The sequence below is a fragment of the Mus musculus genome, chromosome 7, assembly GCF_000001635.26.
Source record: "Mus musculus strain C57BL/6J chromosome 7, GRCm38.p6 C57BL/6J".
Classification (NCBI taxonomy): domain Eukaryota; kingdom Metazoa; phylum Chordata; class Mammalia; order Rodentia; family Muridae; genus Mus; species Mus musculus.
Window position 1 is genome coordinate 136094697 of NC_000073.6, and position 24368 is coordinate 136119064.

General features: G+C 41.3%; 1 long non-coding RNA gene across 1 annotated transcript in view; it reads left to right on the forward strand.

The window, feature by feature from the left end:
- The window catches only part of Gm51502 (predicted gene, 51502), a 67909-nt gene extending 46627 nt beyond the window's left edge, over window positions 1-21282 (forward strand). Inside the window, exon 2 of the long non-coding RNA NR_169162.1 lies at window positions 20268-21282. This is a non-coding gene — a long non-coding RNA (predicted gene, 51502). The remainder of the gene's footprint in view (window positions 1-20267) is intronic.
- The last annotated feature ends 3086 nt before the right edge of the window (window positions 21283-24368 follow it).

Here is a 24368-nt window from a genome sequence, read left to right on the forward strand (position 1 = left end):
GAGTCAAAAGGGCATGTTGAATATTTATTTCTAATTTTCAGCACTGGTAAATATTATATCGCTTTGTTCCCAGTGTTCTTTTTATTTTGCAAATTTTATAGCAATTAATTAATGCAGCCCTGTTATTAGCAATATCTCCCTGCTTTCCACTGCCTGCATTTAAGATGATGTAGCTCATAAGGGCTTCGCTGGAGAGATTTCACAGCCAGGCTGTGTTTGAATTACAAGATCAGTTCTAGGTGAATAGAAGTCCTTGTTCTCAGCGGAGAAAGCTTTTTATTGCAATTAGAACAAGTATTGCAAACCTTGCCTCGTGTCATCTGCTAATTTTATTTAATGACAGCCCTCTTATCAAAGGAAAGAAAAGAGACTTTTTTTTTTTAAATGAAAATCGCCAGTGCTCTGATTTCAAATGAAGCGAGAACTCGAGGTCAGCAGAGGAACGCTTTGTAACTGATGTCATTCAGTTTCCAGAGTCGACCCTGAGCAGGGCGAAGCCTTGGGACTGTTTATGTGACATGGCAAAGGGATTCTGAGCGACTCTGTCTATTCACGAAGTTCATTTTAAATGCTGCTGTTTAAATTTTATTGGTGACATAATTGTTTATCTCATAGGGTTCTGAATTCTGTTGGTCAATAAAAAATAACGACTGTATCGTGAGTAGGAACATGGAATGTCCATTTGGTCAATGCACTGGATCGATGTCTGTAGCTAAACTCTGTTCTCCCGGCAAAACCAAAATACCGTGTTTTAAGAGTAAATCTTAAAAGCATCCTTTCCTCCCATACCCATCCAGGAATCAATTGCTAAAGGCGTTTGGGAGAGCAAGGCAGAGGATTTGGGGGAATTTAGAGGTGGTGGATTTCGGGCAGACCACAAGAGAAAGGATACCTTCAGGGAGCTTAATGTCTGAAGCAAGGCAACCGCTCAGCTGGTGGCCCAGGGTTTACCCTGGCTGTGAGCGAGTGTTTGAAGCTTGAGGGATATTAGGTAGGGTTTATGGCTACAGTCAGATACCCAACAAAAGCCACTTAAGGAAGGAAGGGTTTACTTTGGATCGGTTTAAGGAGTGACACGGAGCCATTCCATCTTGATGGGAAAGGCACAAGAGCATGAGGCCTCTGTTCCCCTAGAGAGCACACAGGGAATGGGCAGGGCTATAAGATCTCAAATCCCTCCCTAGTCACCTATCTCCTCTATCCAGGATTTTCCTTCAGAAGGTTCCACAGCCTTCCCAAGCAGCACCTCTGGGGACCAAGTGTGCAAGCAGGTAAATCTGTGGGGGTTGCTTCACATTCAAACCACAACAGGAGAGAAAACAGCAGTGTTTTCATAGAGAAGAGAGACAGCGGCAGAGAGATAGAGACAGAGATGGACACAGAGAGAGGCAGACAACAGAGACATAAAGACGAATGAGAGAGAGAGAGGGAAGAGTTATCTTCTTCTTTAGAATTCGGGGGAGCTTGTTAGAACTGTACTTACCATGTGGTGCCCTGATTTGAGGGCCAGTACCTGTGCTCTGAGACAGAACCCTTCTTAGTAGCCCACCCGATGTGGCTTGCTTCAATGCCCAGAGAGGACAACTTTGCCCTGAAGATCCCACCAATGACACAGGACCCTGCATTGGAGCCACCTCTCTCTACAGGGACTCATCACAGGGCTGGTCTATCAGTGTCAATCTGCAAGAAGGTAGATTGTGGTCTGGAGACCAGTGCACCACCAGCCAGGCCACATAGGTCAACCTAGTTTCCTCATTCATGTTTAGCATAGCAGACCACAGCCCTGCGGGAGAACTTAGGGACTACCAAGAAAGCTTGGGATGAACAAGGCCGTCTCCACTGGGGTGAATGTGTGTTGCTGCTGACAACTGCATTCTAGGGTAGAGTGTGAAGACCTTCCTTGGTCCATTCCAAGCCCTGTGTGCACTGCCCCCTTGTCTCCAGGGTTTCATCGGCAGCAGTCTCGTCAAGCTGTGATTTTAAATAGCCAGTGCTTTATTTTTGGAATCCCAGAATGTGAGCTGGGTTTAATGAACCCAAAGCCATAACGTTTTACTTCTCCTTTGATAAAAATTTGTATTTCATATTTTAAAAATTGCACTCATTCAGCCAGTTGGTGTGATCAGCCAAGCATAGCCCATCCGTGCAACATTCACACACTACTTCTTGGTCACAATGTCTTTGTAATAGTTTAGCCATATGCTAAGGAATTCAGATGTGCTTGGAAGGCGGTCTAGGTGGCAGTCATGAGTTAGAGGCATAGGACACCTGGAAGTCCTGATGCACTAGGCTCTCAGGCTTCTTGCAAATTTGTTCTCATGTTCAGAGTGCAGAATCTAAAAGTGGGCCTTGTTCACCATAGACAGGAAGTCCTGAACTCACTTCAGAGTTCAACAGAAAAAGATGGAGGGAGGCTTTCTTTAGCCCTCAAAGCTACTCTCTGCAGCCCATTACTGAGCCTTAACTCCTAGGAACCATGTTCAAGAGAGAAGAGTTGATGAGCAAGCATTTAGCACTTTTTACATGAGGATGTAAGTTTGATTTTTACAAAGACAAAATATAATTCAGGCTTCCTGTAAACTTCTGAATGTCATCAGCGTCTCCCTTTGCCATTCCTGCAACCATACTGGCTGCTTGCTGCCACACCTTCACCCTGCTATGAAAGATCTTATTCCTTTGGAACTATGAGCCAAAATGAACTCTGTCTTCCTTAGTTTTTCTTTTTCTTTGGTCATGGGTTTTATCAAAGCTGCAGAAACATAATGTGTGTGTGTGTGTGTGTGTGTGTGTGTGTGTGTGTGTGTGCATGTCCTTGATGTTACTTTTATTTGGGTACACTGCTGGAATTAAGATGGTATTTTATCTTTATTGCCAAAATGCAAGGTTGTATCATTTTGTCCCCAAAGTACAACCGACTAGAATGTTATTTTTCTTTACCATCCTCATCAACTCCTTCCTTCCTTGCTGTCTGTCTGTCTGTCTATTATCTACCTTCCTAATCATCTGTTTATCCATCTGCTTTTTTTTTTTAGCATCAGTCTATCCATCTTGAATTATTTCCTATGCTAATACACAGTGGTGGTGGATGCTTCACTAGGTTTAATTTTGTATCTTTAAGCAGTATGGTCTTTGTGTGCCTGTGCATATATGTGTGTGAACATGATGTATGTGGATATGTACATGTTGTATGTACAGCGGCCAGAGGAGGAGGCCAGGTGCCCTTTTCTATTACTATCTTATGCTTTGAGACAGGGTCTCTTACTTAGCTGAGAATGAGACTGGTGCCAGCAAGATCCCCCTGACCCATAGATTCTGCCTCCACAGAGCTAGGGTTACAAAGGCACACATGTCTTGAGACCCCAGTAATTACTTAAGAGCTGGGACCCCAACTTAGGTCCTCATGCTTGTGCAGCAAGCACTCTTCCCCACTGAATCATCTCTCCATCCTTCCAACCCCCCATCGTGGGCTTTAAACAATATGGAGTTTATCTGTGCAAATGCCCTGTCTCATGTCTCCATAGAGGCTTTTGTTTCTCATCCATCTGTGGCACTTCTGCCTTCACACTTTAACACCCATGCTTCTCTCAAGGGAGTATCTGTGATTTTCTCTTCACCACCACAGAGTGATGTCTGTATATGGCCTGGTGTGCTGGCTCCTCCCTTTGTTGGCTTTGCTTTCTATGACATCCTCAGGCAGCCCCCAACCCCTGACACACGCACTCTCAGAGTATACAGATATTTTTGTGTTTTCTTTGTTCTTTTTGTTTTATGATAAACTGGAATCCCACTGGTACTATCTGAGGCCTGGTGATCTAATTTAAACTTTTCCAGAGCGAGTGGCTGTCTCCCCAGTGTCTTCCGCCTCACATTGGCTTGAATGCCACTGCCATTTTCTTGGCTCTGTTTCAGGATGTTGTGTTCCGTTTTCTCTATCTACTGATCTTGGAGCTGGCAAGAGGATGCTTTTTGCTATGCGGTAGCTTCTGCTTGGACAAAACCCCATCATTTCTATTCTTTATCCAAAGATGCTGACATTTTCCAATGAATGTGAGGTTATTCTATCATAGAAAACAATTCCTGTCCAGAGTTTTATTGTAATTACCCTGAATCTACAGATTAACTCTAAGAAAGGGTGGAGTTCTTTGGAAGTCCTGGCCTTTCCCAGAAACACCTTGTTTGTCCAGGTTTTAATCATTTTATACCGATTCTTGGTAACAGTGCAAGGCTTTTTCTTCCAACTTATTCAAAGTGTTATTTTCCACATTTGATTTGGCATCTGCAGCTTCACATCTCAATTCAGTAAAGTTGTTATTATTATTATTATTATTATTATTATTATTATCATCAAGTTATTTTGCATACCTCTTCACTGGTAAAATGGATTGAGTTTTTAATCAGCTGTGTTATCCTGGATATCTTGCTCTAATAATATTGAATGTTTTCATTTTCTACTCTCCCTGTCTGTTAGGTTTTCCATTGCTGAGAATAGACTCTATGACCAAAGCAACTCTTATAAAGGATGACATTTAATTGGAGCTGGTCTATAGGTTCTGGGGTTCAGTCCATTATCATCATGGCAGGAAGCATGGCAGTGTCCAAGCACGCATGGCGCTGGAGGGACTGAGAGTTCTACATCTTGTTCCAAAGGCAAATAAGAGAGGACTGTTTTCCAAGGAGCTCAGAGGAGGATCTCACAAGCCCACACCCACAGTGATACACTTCCTCCAACAGGCCACACCTCCCAACAGTGCCACTCCCTATAGGCTAAGCATATTCAAACCACCACACTCCCCTTCTCTACGTTTCATTTCCACTTCTTCATATGATCATTCTGATTCATCTTTCCTAGTCCTCATGTCAGTCTCAGAGTGACTTTTCTTTAGAACAAGAACATCTTAATACTGTTTGTAGAACACACACACACACACACACACACACACACACACACACACACACGGAAGGTAGATGTGATGATGGCTCAATAATCCTAGTTGATGGAAAACTGAGGCAGAAGGATTGTCTTATGAGGTTTGGGTCGATCTATTCTGCACTCTGAGACTCCATTTCAAAAAACCTTAAATTTTAAAATCTAAAAACATAGAAGGAGGAGGGCAAGAAGAAAGAAGGAAGAAAGGAGGAAGGGAAAAGGAAGAAAGGAGGGAAGGAAGGAAGGAAGTGAACATGGGAGCTGTGATGGTTAGTGAACTTAGAACTATCTCTTGCCATCTCCCAGCATGCCTGTGAGGAGGGAGCTGAGTGGTAGCACTGTACATCCATCCCTCTTTGCTTCTACACTGGGGATTCGATGCCACCTCAAGCTCCTGCCGCCTTAAGCTCCTCAACGTGACAACAACAAACTGACCCTTTAAACTATGAATCAGAATAAGCCCTCTCTCCATTAGCTTTCTTCTTTTGAGGTATTTTTCCTACTCACAAGAAAGGAAACTAGGATATAACTTCCCCAAGCCTGTTGTAGATACCGTTCTGATGTGTTCTGGAATTTAGTACATTTGAAGAAAGAAATTGACTTATTATTGGTAACAAGAAATACTATATTTTTTTCCTAAAAGTAGAATGCAGGGAGAGGTAAAGTCTTCACTGAATATGTTTACTAGGTCATGCCTTGTTGTAATTATTATTATTTTAGCACTGGCAGCTTAGTGTCTGTAAAAACATTAGAAATGAAGAACACATCAGAACACTATCTGATGCCAATACTCTCTCTAGTGCCCTCAAACGGATTCTGACCATTCTGAAATTTGATCACATGTAGCTCCCTTTCTTACTGTCACATTTACATCTTTATTGTTCAGTTTTAAATTTTAGAAAAGAAAACCCCCTGAAATGTCATCGACTGCTTTCTGGATTCTTCAGTACGCTCTGTGTTCATCCTTCACTGAAAAACAACACTCACTCCACAGATGAATGCCCTTCATGGTGTTGACTGTCAATGGCTAGACACTTTGGAGTGAACAAATCCAAGTTGCCCCTGGCTCTTACCTGCAGGATTCTCCCTTTGAGTGTGAATAGGAACCAAGACATGGGCATGGAGAGGGACTATCCACCAGAGTATAGGCATTCTGATAGCAGCCATATCATCAAACAAAAACGACTGTGTGTCTTAGTCAGGGTTCCTATTGCTGCAACAAAGCACCATGGTCAAAAAGCAAGTTGTAGAGGAAAGGGTTTATTTGGCCCACACTTCCAGATCATAGTCCATCACTGGAGGAAGCCAGGGCTGGAACTCAAGCAGGGCTGGAACCTGGAGGCTGGAGCTGATGCAGAGACCATGGAGGAGTTACTGTCTTGCTTCCCATGGCTTGCTTATCCTGCTTTCTTATAGAACTCCGGACCACCAGCCCAGGGATGACACCGCCCACTATGGGCTGAGCCCTCCCCTATTTATCACTAATTGAGAAAATGCCTTACAGCTGGATCTTATGGAACATTTTCTCATCTGAGGCTCCTTCCTTTGATGATTCTAGCTTATGTCAAGTTGACACACAAAATTAGCCAGTACACAATGCCTTTGGAACCAACCACCATTGCCTGTAGTAACAGTGGAAAAACATGGGCTGCATTTGTATATAACCCATCCAGGGTCCAGGGCACATTGGGAGTATCTGGCTAGAGACCTGAACCCCCATACCCTTCTTAGGTGGTGGAACCCAGCACATAGGAGAGCTCAGAGTCTCTCGACTTTGGACAGTGCTGTTCCTCTTTTCTGTTGCTTACAGATTATTTGCTGTCTTCACATTACTTGGAACATCTTAGTGTTAAATGCATGAGATCAATTCCATCACTGAGCAGACATTATCTAGAACTACCGAAAAGAATCTAAATATCCATCTATCTTGTGTTTTAATTGCCTCCTCCTCCTCTTCCTCCTCTTCCTCTCCCTCTTCCTCCTCCTGCTCCTCATCCTCCTCCTCCTCCTCCTGCTCCTCCTCCTCCTCCTCCTCTTCCTGTGCTAGCAAATGGACCTGACTTCTTTTGGGCTACTGAGAATGCATATGTGAGCAGAGGATGCTTGGTACTACCATATTACAGTTTTCTTCCTGTGTGTGTGTGCGCGTGTGTGCATTTGTGAGGATATATGCATGTATCCATGTTGGTGTGTGTGTGTGTGCTGTTCTACTCTAGTTTCTGTTGTTGTTATAAACACCATGACCAAAAGCAATTTGAAAAGGAAATAGTTTATTTGGCTTATAAGTTATAGCTCATCACCTAGGGAAGCCACAGCAGAAACTGAAGAAGGAACCTGGAAGTAGGAACTGAAGCATAGCCCGTGGAAGAACACTACTTCTGATAGCGCAACAAGTCTTGTCTTGTCTCTTCTCTTCTCTTCTCTTCTCTTCTCTTCTCTTCTCTTCTCTTCTTTTCTTTTCCTTTCTTTTCTTTTCCTAAGAGTTCACAGACTTTATTAGTTCAACAATGAACAGCAAAGGAAATGCTAACTATCACTCCAGGGGTGTCATGTAGACACGAAAGCCACCTTTGGAAAAGCAAGTCTGATTTCTTATACAACTTAGGCCCACTAGCCCAGGGTTACCAGTTACCCAGGAGTGGCACAGTCCACAGTAGACTGGAGCCTCCCATATGAACGAATCAAGAAAGCATTCTACCACCACGCCTGTAGGTCAGTCTGATGGAGGCAGTGTCTCAGCTATGGTTCCCTGTTCCTAAATGACTCTAGTTTGTGTTAAGTTGACAAAAACTGACTAGCACACAGAGACCCCAGGTTGATGTTGGATGTCTTCCTTAATCATTATATTCTTTATTTTTTGAGACAGGGTTTCTCAAAAGCTAGAGTCTGCCTATACTGCCCAGCCTCTATACTCCACCGAACAGCCTCTTTCTGGTTCCCTAGTATTGGGATTACAGAATCCCCCATGGCACCTAGTTTTTCCATGGACACCAGAGATGTAAACCCAGGTTCCCATTCTTGTGTGGTAAAAACTTCACTGACGGAGCCCACTTCCCCACCCTACACACTAATTACACTTCATTATCATATTGCATTTTTCTAAGCTTGAGTGTTAAGTCTTATCTAAATCCTGTCCATGAGCATGGAAGGGCCATCTATGTGTTTGGCTATGCCCTGAAGTCCTGGACTGTTTGTACAGTCCAGGCACAGCAGGGATGCCCTTGCTTAGCTAGTCCATCTTGTGTCCCCCACCATTGCCTCCTTCTCTGGGATTGCATATTTCTCCTTGTTTCCGGGTTCTTGGCTTTCAGATCTTTCCCATCTACTAGGGTTTGTTGTACTTGTGGGCAGCAGCAGTGTCTCCTGTGGGACTGTGTGTGTGTGCGCAAGCACACACACACACACACACACACACACACACACACACACACACGCCTGTTGAATTGTTTAGTGTTGCCCATATGTATATGTGTGTAGGGATGACCAATTGGAATTGGATAGTCCATCAGGGATCTTTTCTTTCCTTCCATTTTTCCCTATCCATTACTCAGGCCTATGTCTGGGCTCAGCATCACGCTACTCAATAATTATCTTGAAAATTCCTCACTCTGCCCTCCTGGAGGCTCTAGGTATTTTTTTGCTCCTGGAAGAAGGTAGCCTCCAGAATAGCACCTGGGAGGTGGGACAACCCAGAGATGCCCGCCTAGTCCATACAGAGGGAAGTAGGGTCTCAGAGACAGAGATGCAAACCTACATATTTTGATTAATTATTTCCTCTCTGTTGAATTTGATAACTGAAATGGGATCTGTGTTTTATACCTTTGTCTTTTATTTTATATTTTTCAGAATTTCATTAATGAGTGCTGTATTTACATCATTTCCACCCCGCTATTTATCCCTCCAATTCATCCTGTGCACCTTACTCCCTGTCAAATTCATGACTTCCTCTTTAATCATTGTTATATGCATGTATGTATATAACACATACATGTATGTATATGTACACACACCTCTGCTAAGTTTATTTAGTGTTGCTTGTTTGTGTATGTGTGTACAGATGACTACTTGGGATTACACAGCCCATCAGGGGCCATATCTTTGGAGGAAAGAAGTTCTTCCTCTCTCAGCAGCCATTAATTACCTTCATTTACAGGTGGGGTTTCCCATCCTCATTAACATGACAACTTTTGTTGTCATTGTGCGGGCCTTGCTTAGGTGACCATATTTTTGAGATTTCATGGGTGTATGTATCTCTCCTGTAATATACAGAAAACATTACCTCACTACAGAAATCTTGATCCTCTGGCTCATACAACCTCTCTGCTTCTTCTGTGTTCTGGGTGTCTTGGCTGGACTGCACATGCATCAGCTGGCATTGGGTAGCCACAATTGGACATTCCCTGACTTTTGGCCACTGTGAGTTTTGCAGTGGTCCCCGTCTTCTCTTGAGGGATGGGAGCCATAGTTGCCACCTTTGCAATGATTCTAGTCATTGCTGTTTACTGTTTCCTATGAGAGTTCCCTGTCACAGAGAGCTGAAGGCCATTTGAAGAGCAGAGCCCTTGTCTGCTCTCCGTGGGGACCGGGGAGCTGAGTCACATTTTCTGCATCTGGTCACATAAAAAGTAGCCAAAACTTGAAAGCACTGACCTTTTGAAACAACCCATCCCATTTTCAGGTTGAACACTGGTTGGGTTGAAAAGGCCAAATCTGGGAAAGCCAGTCATGGCGAATCTATGTCCAGGCAGGGACTATCCACCCCAAAGAGGAGTAAAAGAAGCCATGTTCTCACTAGAGCAAATGACACCTCATAATGAAAATTTAAAAAAGGAGCCACGTAAGTTGTGTCCTTTTGAGAGGGTAGTTAGAATCTTTGTACACCATTAAGCACAGTCAAGAGATATATACTTTATGCCTTGACAAAAATCAGTTTAAAAAACAAACACAGTTTAATCTTCAAAACCCAAGACTTTTAGATGATAATCTTTAAAACTTCACTTTAAAAATTATTAACCAAGGAAAATGTCTTAAACATTATAATCACATTATTACCTTTTAGATTCTTTATATTACTAGTAACATTTTCTCCAAGACAGGGCATCTCTGTGTAGCTTGGAACTTGCTCTGTAAACCAGGCTGGCCTCAAACTCACAGAGATCCACCTGTTTCTGCCTCCTGAGTGTTGGGATTAAAGGCTTGCACCATCACCACCTGGATTTATTACTAGTCACTTTTAAGGGAAGCATTGAATTATTTTTTTCAAACTTTATCTGTATTTTGTTCTTAAATGGTACCTTTGGTATGCCAGTTTAGGGCTTAAAAACAATTAAGACAATTAAAGACATATTTTAAACATTTAAGAATAATTAAACACATGAACCAGCAGGTACAATGGGTGTTTAGTATATAAAAGCTAGTGGACATAATTAGTTGATCAAGACATCAACATGTCCAGGTAGGTTTTAAATGTCTTTATCTTAGGCAACAATTAGCAGATGATTTGAAAATTATTAATTCATTAAATTTGAAAAAAAAAAGTATTTTAAAAACTTTGTAAACTCTATTATAAAAATATGTGCAGATATGAAAACCTCACACACCAAAATTAACTAGACCCAAGGTCTACACATTTTAGTGGAATTCTACATAGTTAGAATGGGCATTCAGAAAGGAAGCTGAAGACTGTCATGTTGGATTCTACACTTATTACTGACTATATGTTATTCACTCTGCTACCACCCATGCCCCTAAAGTCATTACAGAATCAGAGCTAGAAGAAATGTTAGCTACATTTCCTCTTCAAAAGGGGGAAGGGTCTTATTCTTTTTAAAAGTCATACTGTACCCACATATACATTTGTTCCCCCCTCTGTTATATATATTTAGATATATTATTTTTTTCCATTTTTTATTAGGTATTTAGCTCATTTACATTTCCAATATTATACCAAAAGTCCCCCATACCCACCAACCCCCAATCCCCTACCCACCCACTCCCCCTTTTTGGCCCTGGCGTTCCCCTGTACTGGGGCATATAAAGTTTGCGTGTCCAATGGGCCTCTCTTTCCAGTGATGGCCGACTAGGCCATCTTTTGATACATATGCAGCTAGAGTCAAGAGCTCCGGGGTACTGGTTAGTTCATAATGTTGTTCCGCCTCTAGGGTTGCAGATCCCTTTAGCTCTTTGGGTACTTTCTCTAGCTCCTCCATTGGGAGCCCTGTGATCCATCCATTGGCTGACTGTGAGCATCCACTTCTGTGTTTGCTAGGCCCCGGCATAGTCTCACAAGAGACAGCTACATCTGGGTCCTTTCGATAAAATCTTGCTAGTGTATGCAATGGTGTCAGCGTTTGGATGCTGATTATGGGGTGGATCCCTGGATATGGAAGTCTCTACATGGACCATCCTTTCATCTCAGCTCCAAACTTTGTCTCTGTAACTCCTTACAAGGGTGTTTTGTTCCCACTTCTAAGGAGGGACATAGTGTCCACACTTCAGTCTTCATTTTTCTTGAGTTTCATGTGTTTAGGAAATTGTATCTTATATCTTGGGTATCCTAGGTTTTGGGCTAATATCCACTTATCAGTGAGTACATATTGTGTGAGTTCCTTTGTGAATGTGTTACCTCACTCAGGATGATGCCCTTCAGGTCCATCCATTTGGCTAGGAATTTCATAAATTCATTCTTTTTAATAGCTGAGTAGTACTCCATTGTGTAGATGTACCACATTTTTTGTATCCATTCCTCTGTTGAGGGGCATCTGGGTTCTTTCCAGCTTCTGGCTATTATAAATAAGGCTGCTATGAACATAGTGGAGCATGTGTCCTTCTTACCAGTTGGGGCATCTTCTGGATATATGCCCAGGAGAGGTATTGCTGGATCCTCCGGTAGTACTATGTCCAATTTCCTGAGGAACCGCCAGACTGATTTCCAGAGTGGTTGTACAAGCCTGCAATCCCACCAACAATGGAGGAGTGTTCCTCTTTCTCCACATCCACGCCAGCATCTGCTGTCAAATGAATTTTTGATCTTAGCCATTATGACTGGTGTGAGGTAGAATCTCAGGGTTGTTTTGATTTGCATTTCCCTGATGATTAAGGATGTTGAACATTTTTTCAGGTGCTTCTCTGCCATTCGGTATTCCTCAGGTGAGAATTCTTTGTTCAGTTCTGAGCCCCATTTTTTAATGGGGTTATTTGATTTTCTGAAGTCCACCTTCTTGAGTTCTTTATATATGTTGGATATTAGTCCCCTATCTGTTTTAGGTGGTCTTTTTGTCTTATTGACGGTGTCTTTTGCCTTGCAGAAACTTTGGAGTTTCATTAGGTCCCATTTGTCAATTCTCGATCTTACAGCACAAGCCATTGCTGTTCTTTTCAGGAATTTTTCCCCTGTGCCCATATCTTCAAGGCTTTTCCCCACTTTCTCCTCTATAAGTTTCAGTGTCTCTGGTTTTATGTGAAGTTCCTTGATCCACTTAGATTTGACCTTAGTACAAGGAGATAAGTATGGAGCGATGCGCATTCTTCTACATGATAACAACCAGTTGTGCCAGCACCAATTGTTGAAAATGCCCTCTTTCTTCCACTGGATGGTTTTAGCTCCCTTGTCGAAGATCAAGTGACCATAGGTGTGTGGGTTCATTTCTGGGTCTTCAATTCTATTCCATTGGTCTACTGGTCTGTCTCTACACCAGTACCATGCAGTTTTTATCACAATTGCTCTGTAGTAAAGCTTTAGGTCAGGCATGGTGATTCCACCAGAGGTTCTTTTATCCTTGAGAAGACTTTTTGCTATCCTAGGTTTTTTGTTATTCCAGATGAATTTGCAAATTGCTCCTTCTAATTCGTTGAAGAATTGAGTTGGAATTTTGATGGGGATTGCATTGAATCTGTAGATTGCTTTTGGCAAGATAGCCATTTTTACAATGTTGATCCTGCCAATCCATGAGCATGGGAGATCTTTCCATCTTCTGAGATCTTCTTTAATTTCTTTCTTCAGAGATTTGAAGTTTTTATCATATAGATCTTTCACTTCCTTAGTTAGAGTCACGCCAAGATATTTTATATTATTTGTGATTATTGAGAAGGGTGTTGTTTCCCTAATTTCTTTCTCAGCCTGTTTATTCTTTGTATAGAGAAAGGCCATTGACTTGTTTGAGTTTATTTTATATCCAGCTACTTCACCGAAGCTGTTTATCAGGTTTAGGAGTTCTCTGGTAGAATTTTTAGGGTCACTTATATATACTATCATATCATCTGCAAAAAGTGATATTTTGACTTCCTCTTTTCCAATTTGTATCCCCTTGATCTCCTTTTGTTGTCGAATTGCTCTGGCTAATACTTCAAGTACTATGTTGAAAAGGTAGGGAGAAAGTGGGCAGCCTTGTCTAGTCCCTGATTTTAGTGGGATTGCTTCCAGCTTCTCTCCATTTACTTTGATGTTGGCTACTGGTTTGCTGTAGATTGCTTTTATCATGTTTAGGTATGGGCCTTGAATTCCTGATCTTTCCAACACTTTTATCATGAATGGGTGTTGGATCTTGTCAAATGCTTTTTCTGCATCTAACGAGATGATCATGTGGTTTTTGTCTTTGAGTTTGTTTATATAATGGATTACATTGATGGATTTTCGTATATTAAACCATCCCTGCATCCCTGGAATAAAACCTATTTGGTCAGGATGGATGATTGCTTTAATGTGTTCTTGGATTCGGTTAGCGAGAATTTTATTGAGGATTTTTGCATCGATATTCATAAGAGAAATTGGTCTGAAGTTCTCTATCTTTGTTGGGTCTTTCTGTGGTTTAGGTATCAGAGTAATAGTGGCTTCATAAAATGAGTTGGGTAGAGTACCTTCTACTTCTATTTTGTGAAATAGTTTGTGCAGAACTGGAATTAGATCTTCTTTGAAGGTCTGATAGAACTCTGCTCTAAACCCGTCTGGTCCTGGGCTTTTTTTTTGGCTGGGAGACTATTGATAACTGCTTCTATTTCTTTAGGTGATATGGGACTGTTTAGATGGTCAACTTGATCCTGATTCAACTTTGGTACCTGGTATCTGTCCAGAAATTTGTCCATTTCGTCCAGGTTTTCCAGTTTTGTTGAGTATAGCCTTTTGTAGAAGGATCTGATGGTGTTTTGGATTTCTTCAGTTGTTATGTCTCCCTTTTCATTTCTGATTTTGTTAATTAGGATTTTGTCCCTGTGCCCTTTAGTGAGTCTAGCTAAGGGTTTATCTATCTTGTTGATTTTTTCAAAGAACCAACTCCTCCTTTGGTTAATTCTTTGAATAGTTCTTCTTGTTTCCACTTGGTTGATTTCACCCCTGAGTTTGATTATTTCCTGCCGTCTACTCCTCTTGGGTGAATTTGCTTCCTTTTTTTCTAGAGTTTTAGATGTGTTGTCAAGCTGCTAGTATGTGCTGTCTCCCGTTTCTTCTTGGAGGCACTCAGAGCTATGAGTTTCCCTCTTAGAAATGCTTTCATTGTGTCCCATAGGTTTGGGTATGTTGTGGCTTCATTTTCATTAAACTCTAAAAAGTCTTTAATTTCTTTCTTTATTCCTTCCTTGACCAAGGTATCATTGAGAAGAGTGTTGTTCAGTTTCCATGTGAATGTTGGCTTTCCATTATTTATGTTGTTATTGAAGATCAGTCTTAGGCCATGGTGGTCTGATAGGATACATGGGACAATTTCAATATTTTTGTATCTGTTGAGGCCTGTTTTGTGACCAATTATATGGTCAATTTTGGAGAAGGTCCCGTGAGGTGCTGAGAAAAAGGTATATCCTTTTGTTTTAGGATAAAATGTTCTGTAGATATCTGTCAGGTCCAATTGTTTCATAACCTCTGTTAGTTTCACTGTGTCCCTGTTTAGTTTCTGTTTCCATGATCTGTCCATTGATGAAAGTGGTGTGTTGAAGTCTCCCACTATTATTGTGTGAGGTGCAATGTGTGCTTTGAGCTTTACTAAAGTGTCTTTAATGAATGTGGCTGCCCTTGCATTTGGAGCGTAGATATTCAGAATTGAGAGTTCCTCTTGGAGGATTTTACCTTTGATGAGTATGAGGTGTCCCTCCTTGTCTTTTTTAATAACTTTGGGTTGGAAGTCGATTTTATCCGATATTAAAATGGCTACTCCAGCTTGTTTCTTCAGACCATTTGCTTGGAAAATTGTTTTCCAGCCTTTCACTCTGAGGTAGTGTCTGTCTTTTTCCCTGAGATGGGTTTCCTGTAAGCAGCAGAATGTTGGGTCCTGTTTGTGTAGCCAGTCTGTTAGTCTATGTCTTTTTATTGGGGAGTTGAGACCATTGATATTAAGAGATATTAAGGAAAGGTAATTGTTGCTTCCTGGTTTTTTTGTTGTTAAAGTTGGCATTCTGTTCTTGTGACTGTCTTCTTTTAGTTTTGTTGAGGGATTATCTTCTTGTTTTTTCTAGGGCGTGGTTCCCGTCCTTGTATTGGTTTTTTTCTGTTATTATCCTTTGAAGGGCTGGATTCGTGGAGAGATAATGGGTGAATTTAGTTTTGTTGTGGAATACTTTGGTTTCTCCATCTATGGTAATTGAGAGTTTGGCTGGGTATAGTAGCCTGGGCTGGAATTTGTGTTCTCTTAGTGTCTGTATAACATCTGTCCAGGCTCTTCTGGCTTTCATAGTCTCTGGTGAAAAATCTGGTGTAATTCTGATAGGCTTGCCTTTATATGTTACTTGACCTTTTTCCCTTACTGGTTTTAGTATTCTATCTTTATTTAGTGCATTTGTTGTTCTGATTATTATGTGTCGGGAGGAATTTCTTTTCTGGTCCAGTCTATTTGGAGTTCTGTAGGCTTCTTGTATGTTCATGGGTATCTCTTTCTTTAGATTTGGGAAGTTTTCTTCAATAATCTTGTTGAAGATGTTTGCTGGTCCTTTGAGTTGAAAATCTTCATTCTCATCCACTCCTATTATCCGTAGGTTCGGTCTTCTCATTGTGTCCTGGATTTCCTGGATGTTTTGAGTTAGGATCTTTTTGCATTTTCCATTTTCTTTGATTGTTGTGCCGATGTTCTCTATGGAATCTTCTGCACCTGAGATTCTCTCTTCCATTTCTTGTATTCTGTTGCTGATGCTCGCATCTATGGTTCCAGATTTCTTTCCTAGTGTTTCTATCTCCACTGTTGCCTCACTTTGGGTTTTCTTTATTGTGTCTACTTCCCTTTTTAGGTCTTGGATGGTTTTATTCAATTCTATCACCTGTTTGGTTGTGTTTTCCTGCAATTCTTTAAGGGATTTTTGTGTTTCCTCTTTAATGTCTTCTACCTGTTTGGTTATGTTTTCCTGTAATTCTTTAAGGGATTTTTGTGTTTCCTCTTTAATGTCTTCTACTTGTTTAGCAGTGTTCTCCTGTATTTCTTTAAGTGAGTTATTTAAGTCCTTCTTGATGTCCTCTACCATCATCATGAGATATGCTTTTAAATCCAGGTCTAGCTTTTCAGGTGTGTTGGGGTGCCCTGGACTGGGCGAAGTGGGAGTGCTGGGTTCTGATGATGGTGAGTAGTCCTGGTTTCTGTTAGTAAGGTTCTTACGTTTACCTTTCGCCATCTTGTAATCTCTGGAGTTAGTTGTTATAGTTGTCTCTTTTTAGAGATTGTTCCTCTGGTGATTTTGTTACACTATATCAGCAGACCAGGGAGACTAGCTCTCTTCCCTGAGTTTCAGTGGTCAGAGCAGTCTCTGCAGGCAAGCTCTCCTCTTTCAGGGAGGTGCACAGTTATCTGGTGTTTGGACCTCCTCCTGGCCGAAGATGAAGGCCCAAAACAGGATTTTTCCCAGAAGCTGTGTTGCTTTGGCCTGCAGACTGCCCGCTGCGGAGTCCCAGAATCAAGGTGGCCCCCTCAGAACGTGAGGCAGAAGCCTCACGGGCTGTGCGGACACCTGTGCTCTGACCAGGAAGGTGGCAGGTTGTCTGTAGCCAAAAATGGCGCCGCCTCAGAGGCTCTAGAAAAGCAGATCTTATCTGTGTAATCCACCACATCCATCCACTTGGAAAACAGTTTGTAAGAATCTAGATATATTATTATTATTATTAGATAGCTTCCACAAAGAGAGAGAATGTGCTTTTTTTGAGATTGCGCAACATTGTTTAATATTGTGCATCTATATCTATATTTTCCTGCAAATTTTTAACTTTAATTTTCTTTAGAACTGAAAAGCATTTCACTGTTTATATGCACAAAATTTTTATTATCCATTCATCTCTTGATGGGCAACCAAGTTGATCCCAATTCTTTGCTATAATGACTAAAGTAGCAATAAACATGGGGTATAAAATCTCTGTGCTTGGGGATAGAGTTCTCTGAATCTTAATGAATACAGCCATCCTGAAAATTAGTTTAGAGATTTCTCAAAAAATTAAAAGTATAACTACCACATAACTCAGCTGTTTCACTCCTTGGCTTATACACCGAGAATTACATACCCCAACATAAATTCTTGTTTCTCTTTCCTTCTGCCAACCTCACCTCTTGTTTGGTCTTTCACCCATATAATGCCAAAAGGACAGGGTAACCTGGTGTAACACATAGAGGGTGACATTTTCTAGCTAGAGGCTGGGGCAAGGGAGTAACTCCTCAAAAGATAGTCTTGCTTTACCCTGACCTTGACCCCGTGGGGACAAAACCAGGATGTTTTGCTTATCTCCCCAGCAGGAGGACTGTTTAACAAATGGGACTTCCTCTCTGGGCCATATCTCCAAAAGCCACTCCCAGGAATCCCATTTCTCTGGGTAGCCACTCCAATGGAGTCTTCTCTAGGTCACAGGCAGTCAGTCCAGGCAGGAAGATTCTCGGGGAGGAACGAGTCTATGATACTTCGGAGAGAACGAAAGTGAGCCAACGCCAGGCCTCACTGAGACATTTGAAGTCAGCTCAAATCAAGCATTTCAGTTCAGAGCTTTGCCTGGGAGGGACAAAGCTTAGCCTGTCATCGCAAGACAGAGTGGGTAATTCTCAAGTGATTTTCCAAACTTTCAAGATCACCAGGAGTCCATTGATCTACTTTCCTCTCTCCTGCTTTTCAAGAGTGGTTTTCTGCATTCTTATTAGTCTTGTCATTGAGTGCCAAGGAGAAAAAAAAAATCAGTGGGGTCACTGACTCTTAACCCAGTGGCTAGAGGAGGCCACCACCACAGTCACAGACAGCATATACTTGTGGCACCCTCGTAGTTACTCAGAGACAGAGGACTAATGAGGCACCTTCAGGGATGTCTTTAATCTGAGAAGTTTCCAGTTAATACTGTTGGTTAATAACTGGCTGATTCTGTCAGATCTACACACTTCTGTATGTCATACAGAGAGAAGCATTTACAGTTGCCTGTTGGCTTTTCTTGGATCAATCGACTAGTGAGACATGGCCTCTACCAGATAAAGTCTTTGAGGTTTAATCTTTCAGGTCACATGGAAAGGTTAATAGTGGGAGATAATGGGAAGACTTCACCAGCGTCTTCACCAGAATAAAGGCTTTAACCTTTGGCTGCTGAAGACGACATTTTTATAGCATGAAAATTCTGACCCATTTACAAAGTCCTGTTGATTTTTGAAACTTGCTTTTCCTTTCATGTCTGCTAGGGCAGGAGAGACACCAGGAAAAAGAAATCTTATCAGACTGCGAGTTAGTTCCTTTCAGTTCCAATAATTGGAGATTTCAGAGTATCAATTTCTGGTGCTCCAAAGCATGTCCACCTTTTTGCTTCTACAAATTGATTAAGCTTTTTATTTGATATCAGGAGCCTCCAGAGGGTTCTAACCTGTATTTCAACCTTTGAAGAAATTCATACCCCAAGATATTGCTGCCGGACAATCTTCAAGGTCATTAATATAATGCTTAGAAATTTTCAGCTGAAAGTGGTTTTAATCAGAGCCTTTTTCTGTGTATCTCTTCATGGCATGATTCAAAAAGTGTTTCACCTTTCACGTGCCCGAGGAAGTCAGCTTTTATTATATTTACTTTGCACCATTTAATGTAAGCAGCCAAGAGGATTTGGGAGACAAAGTATGATAAAATTGATATCGTAGAATAGTAGCAGACTAACTATAAATGTTGATGAGAAAAATTGGAAGAATAATTTTTTTTTAAGTTTCTTAGATTGTCCTATCTACAAATATATCCCTGAAATGCTGATGGGAGTTTAAAATCAGTAGATAGAAAGGTCATATAGAGTAGAAAGGCTTACTTAAAGGAAAAAGTGATCAGTGGATTTTCACCATTGAAATGGTTTGCTGTCATATGAAACTGGGAGAAGAAACTGACGAAGACATCAGACGACAGGGACTGCTGACTGGAATTAGCTGTGTTCTTTAGAGGTTCAAATACAAAATGAAGCAAACATGTTCTCTTTTCTGGGGTCAGTACATCTTGAAAAGAGCCACGAGGGGCTGGAGAGAGATGGCTCAGAAATGAAAAGCACTAGCTATTCTTATAGAGGCTCTGTTTTTGGTTCCTGGCACCCACATGGTGGCTCACCTGTAACTCCAGTTCCAAAACTCTGATGCCCTTTTATATCCTTATGTGGTCCATATGTGGTACACATGGTGTCATATATAAAATAAAAGTAAATAAACCTTTTTAAAAGGAACATGAGAAACAATGAAGAACATGCTAATTTGGAAAGCTACAGCCTATAAACTTTATTATATATGACCATTCACATTCCAGAGAGAGGACCCTTGCACAGAAGCCCAGCCGCCAACTGCAGGGTGACAATTATACTGGAATACAAAAGGGTGTAATTTAGAACTATTTCCTGCCTGTTGGCCATGTTTGGATTTTTGTTTATTCATCCTTCAACTTGTTCCATTGTCAGTTGAGGGTATGTTCTGTAACAGTGCAGAAAATTGCTACTAACAAGCACCTTCAACTTTGTTTGAAAGCATCCTTACTTCATTTTCAGTTGCGAGATAGACTGTCAGGGCACAGAAGGGAGTGGTGGTTTTTCCATTCCGCTCTTTAAACCACCGTTTGTTCTCCAGTGTTTTTCTGAGAAATCAATGATTTTTTTTAAAGTTTTGTTTGTCTTCCAAGGGTGTATTTTCCTTTCACGGTACTTCCATATTTCTTTACCTCATTTGAAACAATATGAGTATAACCTGTCTTGGTGTCACTCTCTATATTTATGCTACTTCAGTGTTGCTATCCTTGAATCTGTAAAGCAGTTTTCTTATCCAATGTCTGATATACCTAGTCTTCATTTCTTCAAACTATTTTTCTGCCCCAGTCTTACTCTCTTTTTTGGGGGAGGGGGGTCTTCCACCATCTAAGATTACCCTACATAATTCTTGGTCTCTTTCTTTGTCTTCCATAGATGCACCAGCTACTCTTCTCATGGTTGTGACCAAATACACCAGAAGAGGCAAATTAAGACAAGAAGGGCTTGTTTTGGTTCATGGTTTGAGGCTATGACCATAATGAATAGAAGCCTGGCAGCGCGGGAGACTCTGAGCATGGTGGCAGAAGCTTGAAGCTGCATGTGCATATCTGAGTGGGTCAAGAATCAGAGGATGGAGTGTGAGCTGAGAGTATAAACCTCAAGACCATCCTACAGCAATCTCTAGCATCTAAAAGTGTCTAGAACCTCTCAAAAGAATAGCAACCCTGGGGACCAAGTATTTGAACATATGACCCTATAGGCACATTCTACATCCAGACAGTGACTGATTCTACTCTTGAAGTTAGACTTTTCTATTGATTTGGGCATGAGTTTTCTTACCTCTTTTCTGTGTTATCACCAGTCTGCCATTAGACACTATAGCAGGAGAGTTTTTAAATTTCAGTTATTTGTTATCAAGTCTAAAATATGCACTTGTTTTCATCTTACCATTTACACTCATCTGCTCAGGGTTCCTATCTGTTCAATCATGAGCACTACATTTTCCTTTAATTACTTGAAAATATTTCTGCCAATAGTTTTAAAGAATTTGTCTCCTAAGATCAGAATCTAGGCCACCTCAAATTAAGTTATATTGAAACTCTCTGTTTCTTCCCATATCTGGTAATGTTTTGACTCAACATCGGACTCTGTAAATCATTTATTTAGCAACTCTGGATTTTATTATCTACTAGAATTGACTGGTTCTAGAAGGAAGTTCAGTTGTCAGATCATTGAGTTAACTTGTTTTTATGCTCTCTGTGTCTGAAACTCTGGATAGCATGTGGGCCTTTATAAACAAGTTAGATTGTCATCATTCATGTATTCATTGTTACAAATGCTGGAGATTCAACCCAAGGTCTTGTATGTACATGCTAGGCAAAAAATTATCTGCCACGTTCCTAGCTAACTCACTGGAATTTAATATCTAAAATAAAGATTAATGCCTGCATTTGGTTTTATAATTTGACTTGCATGTTCTAGAATGGCTCTTATTCCAGAATAACAAAACATTTGGTCAGGAATTCAGCCTCTGATACCTCAGAGGCTGTCCACAGTATTAGAGCATGTTCATGTGGAGCCTCCAGTCTGTCTATGCTGTTAGTACTGTCAGTGTGCTTGCTCAGAATAGGACAGTATTCTCCACTTACTGCTTGGCCACTGAGACTCCCAGGCTGTGTCTGGCTGTGTTTCAGAGGCTGTAAATGTGCTTCAGCTGTTCTGATGTTGAACATGTTTAGCCCAGCCCTCAGACACAGACTTAGAGGGTGGTTAATCAGATTGATTCTTGGGGTCCCTCTTGGCACATCTTCCTCCCATCTGATGCCATTCCTTGATCTGGACTCTGATCTATGTCCCAAGTTCAACCTGAACGTTTTAGTGTTCTCCAGGGTTGGACAAGTGTCCCTTTGAGGGGAGTCAAGGCAGCTGCAATAATAACTCTCTGAGCCTCTGCTCTCATGGACCGTTATCGGTTGCCACTGTTTAAGGCTTGAGAAGTTAGAGCTTGTGTTCTGTGCAGCAGGGTTGTTTTTAGATGCTGGGTGAGTTTGGTACCAGTTCCTGCAGTCCAGCTGGCACTATCTTAGCTTCCTTCCCTCTTACCACACTTTTCAATTGGTATATATGCAGAATGAAAGTAGAAAAGATACATATTAATAGATACATCAAGAGAGGACATTTTTATAGGAAATACTGACATATATGAAACCATTTAACCAAACTCAGACCAATGGAGTTTCTTTCCAGTCGAGTTTCAAAAGCATTTATCTATAAAGTTTAATAGTGAGGATTTAGATCATGCCATGAAGTTTGTTTACACATCTTCTAAATGAAACACGGGAAGTTGGGAGGAAGAGAAGAAATTAGTCACAAAGGTAAAGTTAATTACTAATTTTATGCCACAGGACAGCAGGCACTATGCATATAAGGAGCAAATCTAGAACAAGACGCTAACAGTTTCATTTGCAGAGGTGCCTTCAAAAGAACAACCATGGCACTTTTCCAAATGCTCCCTGCTGGGGGTTGAGGGCAGAGGGACAAGAAGCTAGCTTTGGTTTTGCTTTGAAGTTCTCTGTGTTTCGGGATGACACAATGCAGTAGTTATGTCCTTATTGGTAAATACACATCATATGCATTTATCCCTTTCAGTACTTACTTCTTTACAGAGCAACATTGCACGTGGGTGGTAGTTTATTTAAAAATATTAAGATGGCCATCTTTTGATACATATGCAGCTAGAGTCAAGAGCTCCGGGGTACTGGTTAGTTCATAATGTTGTTCCACCTATAGGGTTGCAGATCCCTTTAGCTCCTTGGGTACTTTCTTTAGCTCCTCCATTGGGAGCCCTGTGATCCATCCATTAGCTGACTGTGAGCATCCACTTCTGTGTTTGCTAGGCCCCGGCATAGTCTCACAAGAGACAGCTACATCTGGGTCCTTTCAATAAAATCTTGCTAGTGTATGCAATGGTGTCAGCGTTTGGATGCTGATTATGGGGTGGATCCCTGGATATGGCAGTCTCTACATGGTCCATCCTTTCATCTCAGCTCCAAACTTTGTCTCTGTAACTCCTTCCATGGGTGTTTTGTTCCCAATTCTAAGGAGGGGCATTCTTCTTGAGTTTCATGTGTTTAGCAAATTGTATCTTATATCTTGGGTATCAAAAGATGGCCTAGTCGGCCATCACTGGAAAGAGAGGCCCATTGGACTTGCAAACTTTATATGCCCCAGTACAGGGGAACGCCAGGGCCAAAAAGGGGGAATGGGTGGGTAGGGGAGTGGGGGTGGGTGGGTATGGGGGACTTTTGGTATAGCATTGGAAATGTAAATGAGCTAAATACCTAATAAAAAATGGAAAAAAAAGAAGAAAAAAAAATTAAGATGGCTACAATCTAAGCCATGCTGCGTTCAGTTCTCACTGTACATGAGAGGAGTCCTATTCAGAGCTTGGTCCTGACACATGTCCCAGAGAACTTCAGTCTGCTGCCACGTTTTCAGCACAACCTCGTCTATCTCAAGGAAGCTCTGCAAATCAGCTAGGCAAATAGACAAGCATGAAAATTTCAGGAAATAATAAACAAAATGTAAAGGTAACTCATCATGTTTGAACTGGAAGACAAATGGGATGTGAATCCCCAATTCCACCTTCTTGGCTCCTTCCACTTCTTTCTTACACATCACCTGGTTTCTTGCTATCCTGGAGCCCCTGCAACAATAATAAAAAAGAGTGAAGAATCAATTAGAAATGCCTTTTACTGTGTCCCTGTCCTTGGCAGGGGCAACTTTGCGCTCTCTGCCCTCAGCAAAGACTTTGGAATGGGTGGTGTGGGTTTAGAGGCTCAATTAAATGCTCAGAACAGTTTCTTCTCTGACCATGTGCTCAGTGACTTGGTCTTTAAGATGACATCAACATTTACGGTTTGAAACTCTGTGAGGAGTGTGGGTTGTCACAGAAATAAAAGCAGAGTCTTCCGTGGATTTATTAGGGATGTTTTGTTAGGGTTTGCTGTACTTTTCACCTTGACATTTATGCTAAAAATTTAGAGTGTTTGATCTTTCCCACTCTGCTCCCTTCTTCACTCAATGGGGAGGATAATAAAACCTTCGTGATAGTTGTGAAAAGAGTGGGGGGAAAGTCAACTTTAGAGATGCTTCCCCATAGCTCATTGCAAGGCAAATGCCATTTTATGCAGTGGGAAAATCCTTCAGGGGTAGATAGGAGTAATTCTGGAAAGGCCAAAGCCTGTGATTTTGATCACTTAAATTAAAAATGCAATCGTTCTGCACACACAATAGTCCAAGCCTGTGTGGCTAGTTGCCTTTATTTGGATAAGGTAGTACAATACATATTTCTGTGGCTTTCTCTGGAAAGAAAATGTCTGTACTCATATAGTCTCACACACCAGCACTGTTGAGCTTTCTAGAGACCGGGTGAAATTTGGCTCTTGGTGTCTACTGGTGAGCTTCCACTTGAACCTGGTCATGCCTGGGGCTATTGGATAAGGGAGTGCTGGGCTATTTGTCAGCTTGTTGCAG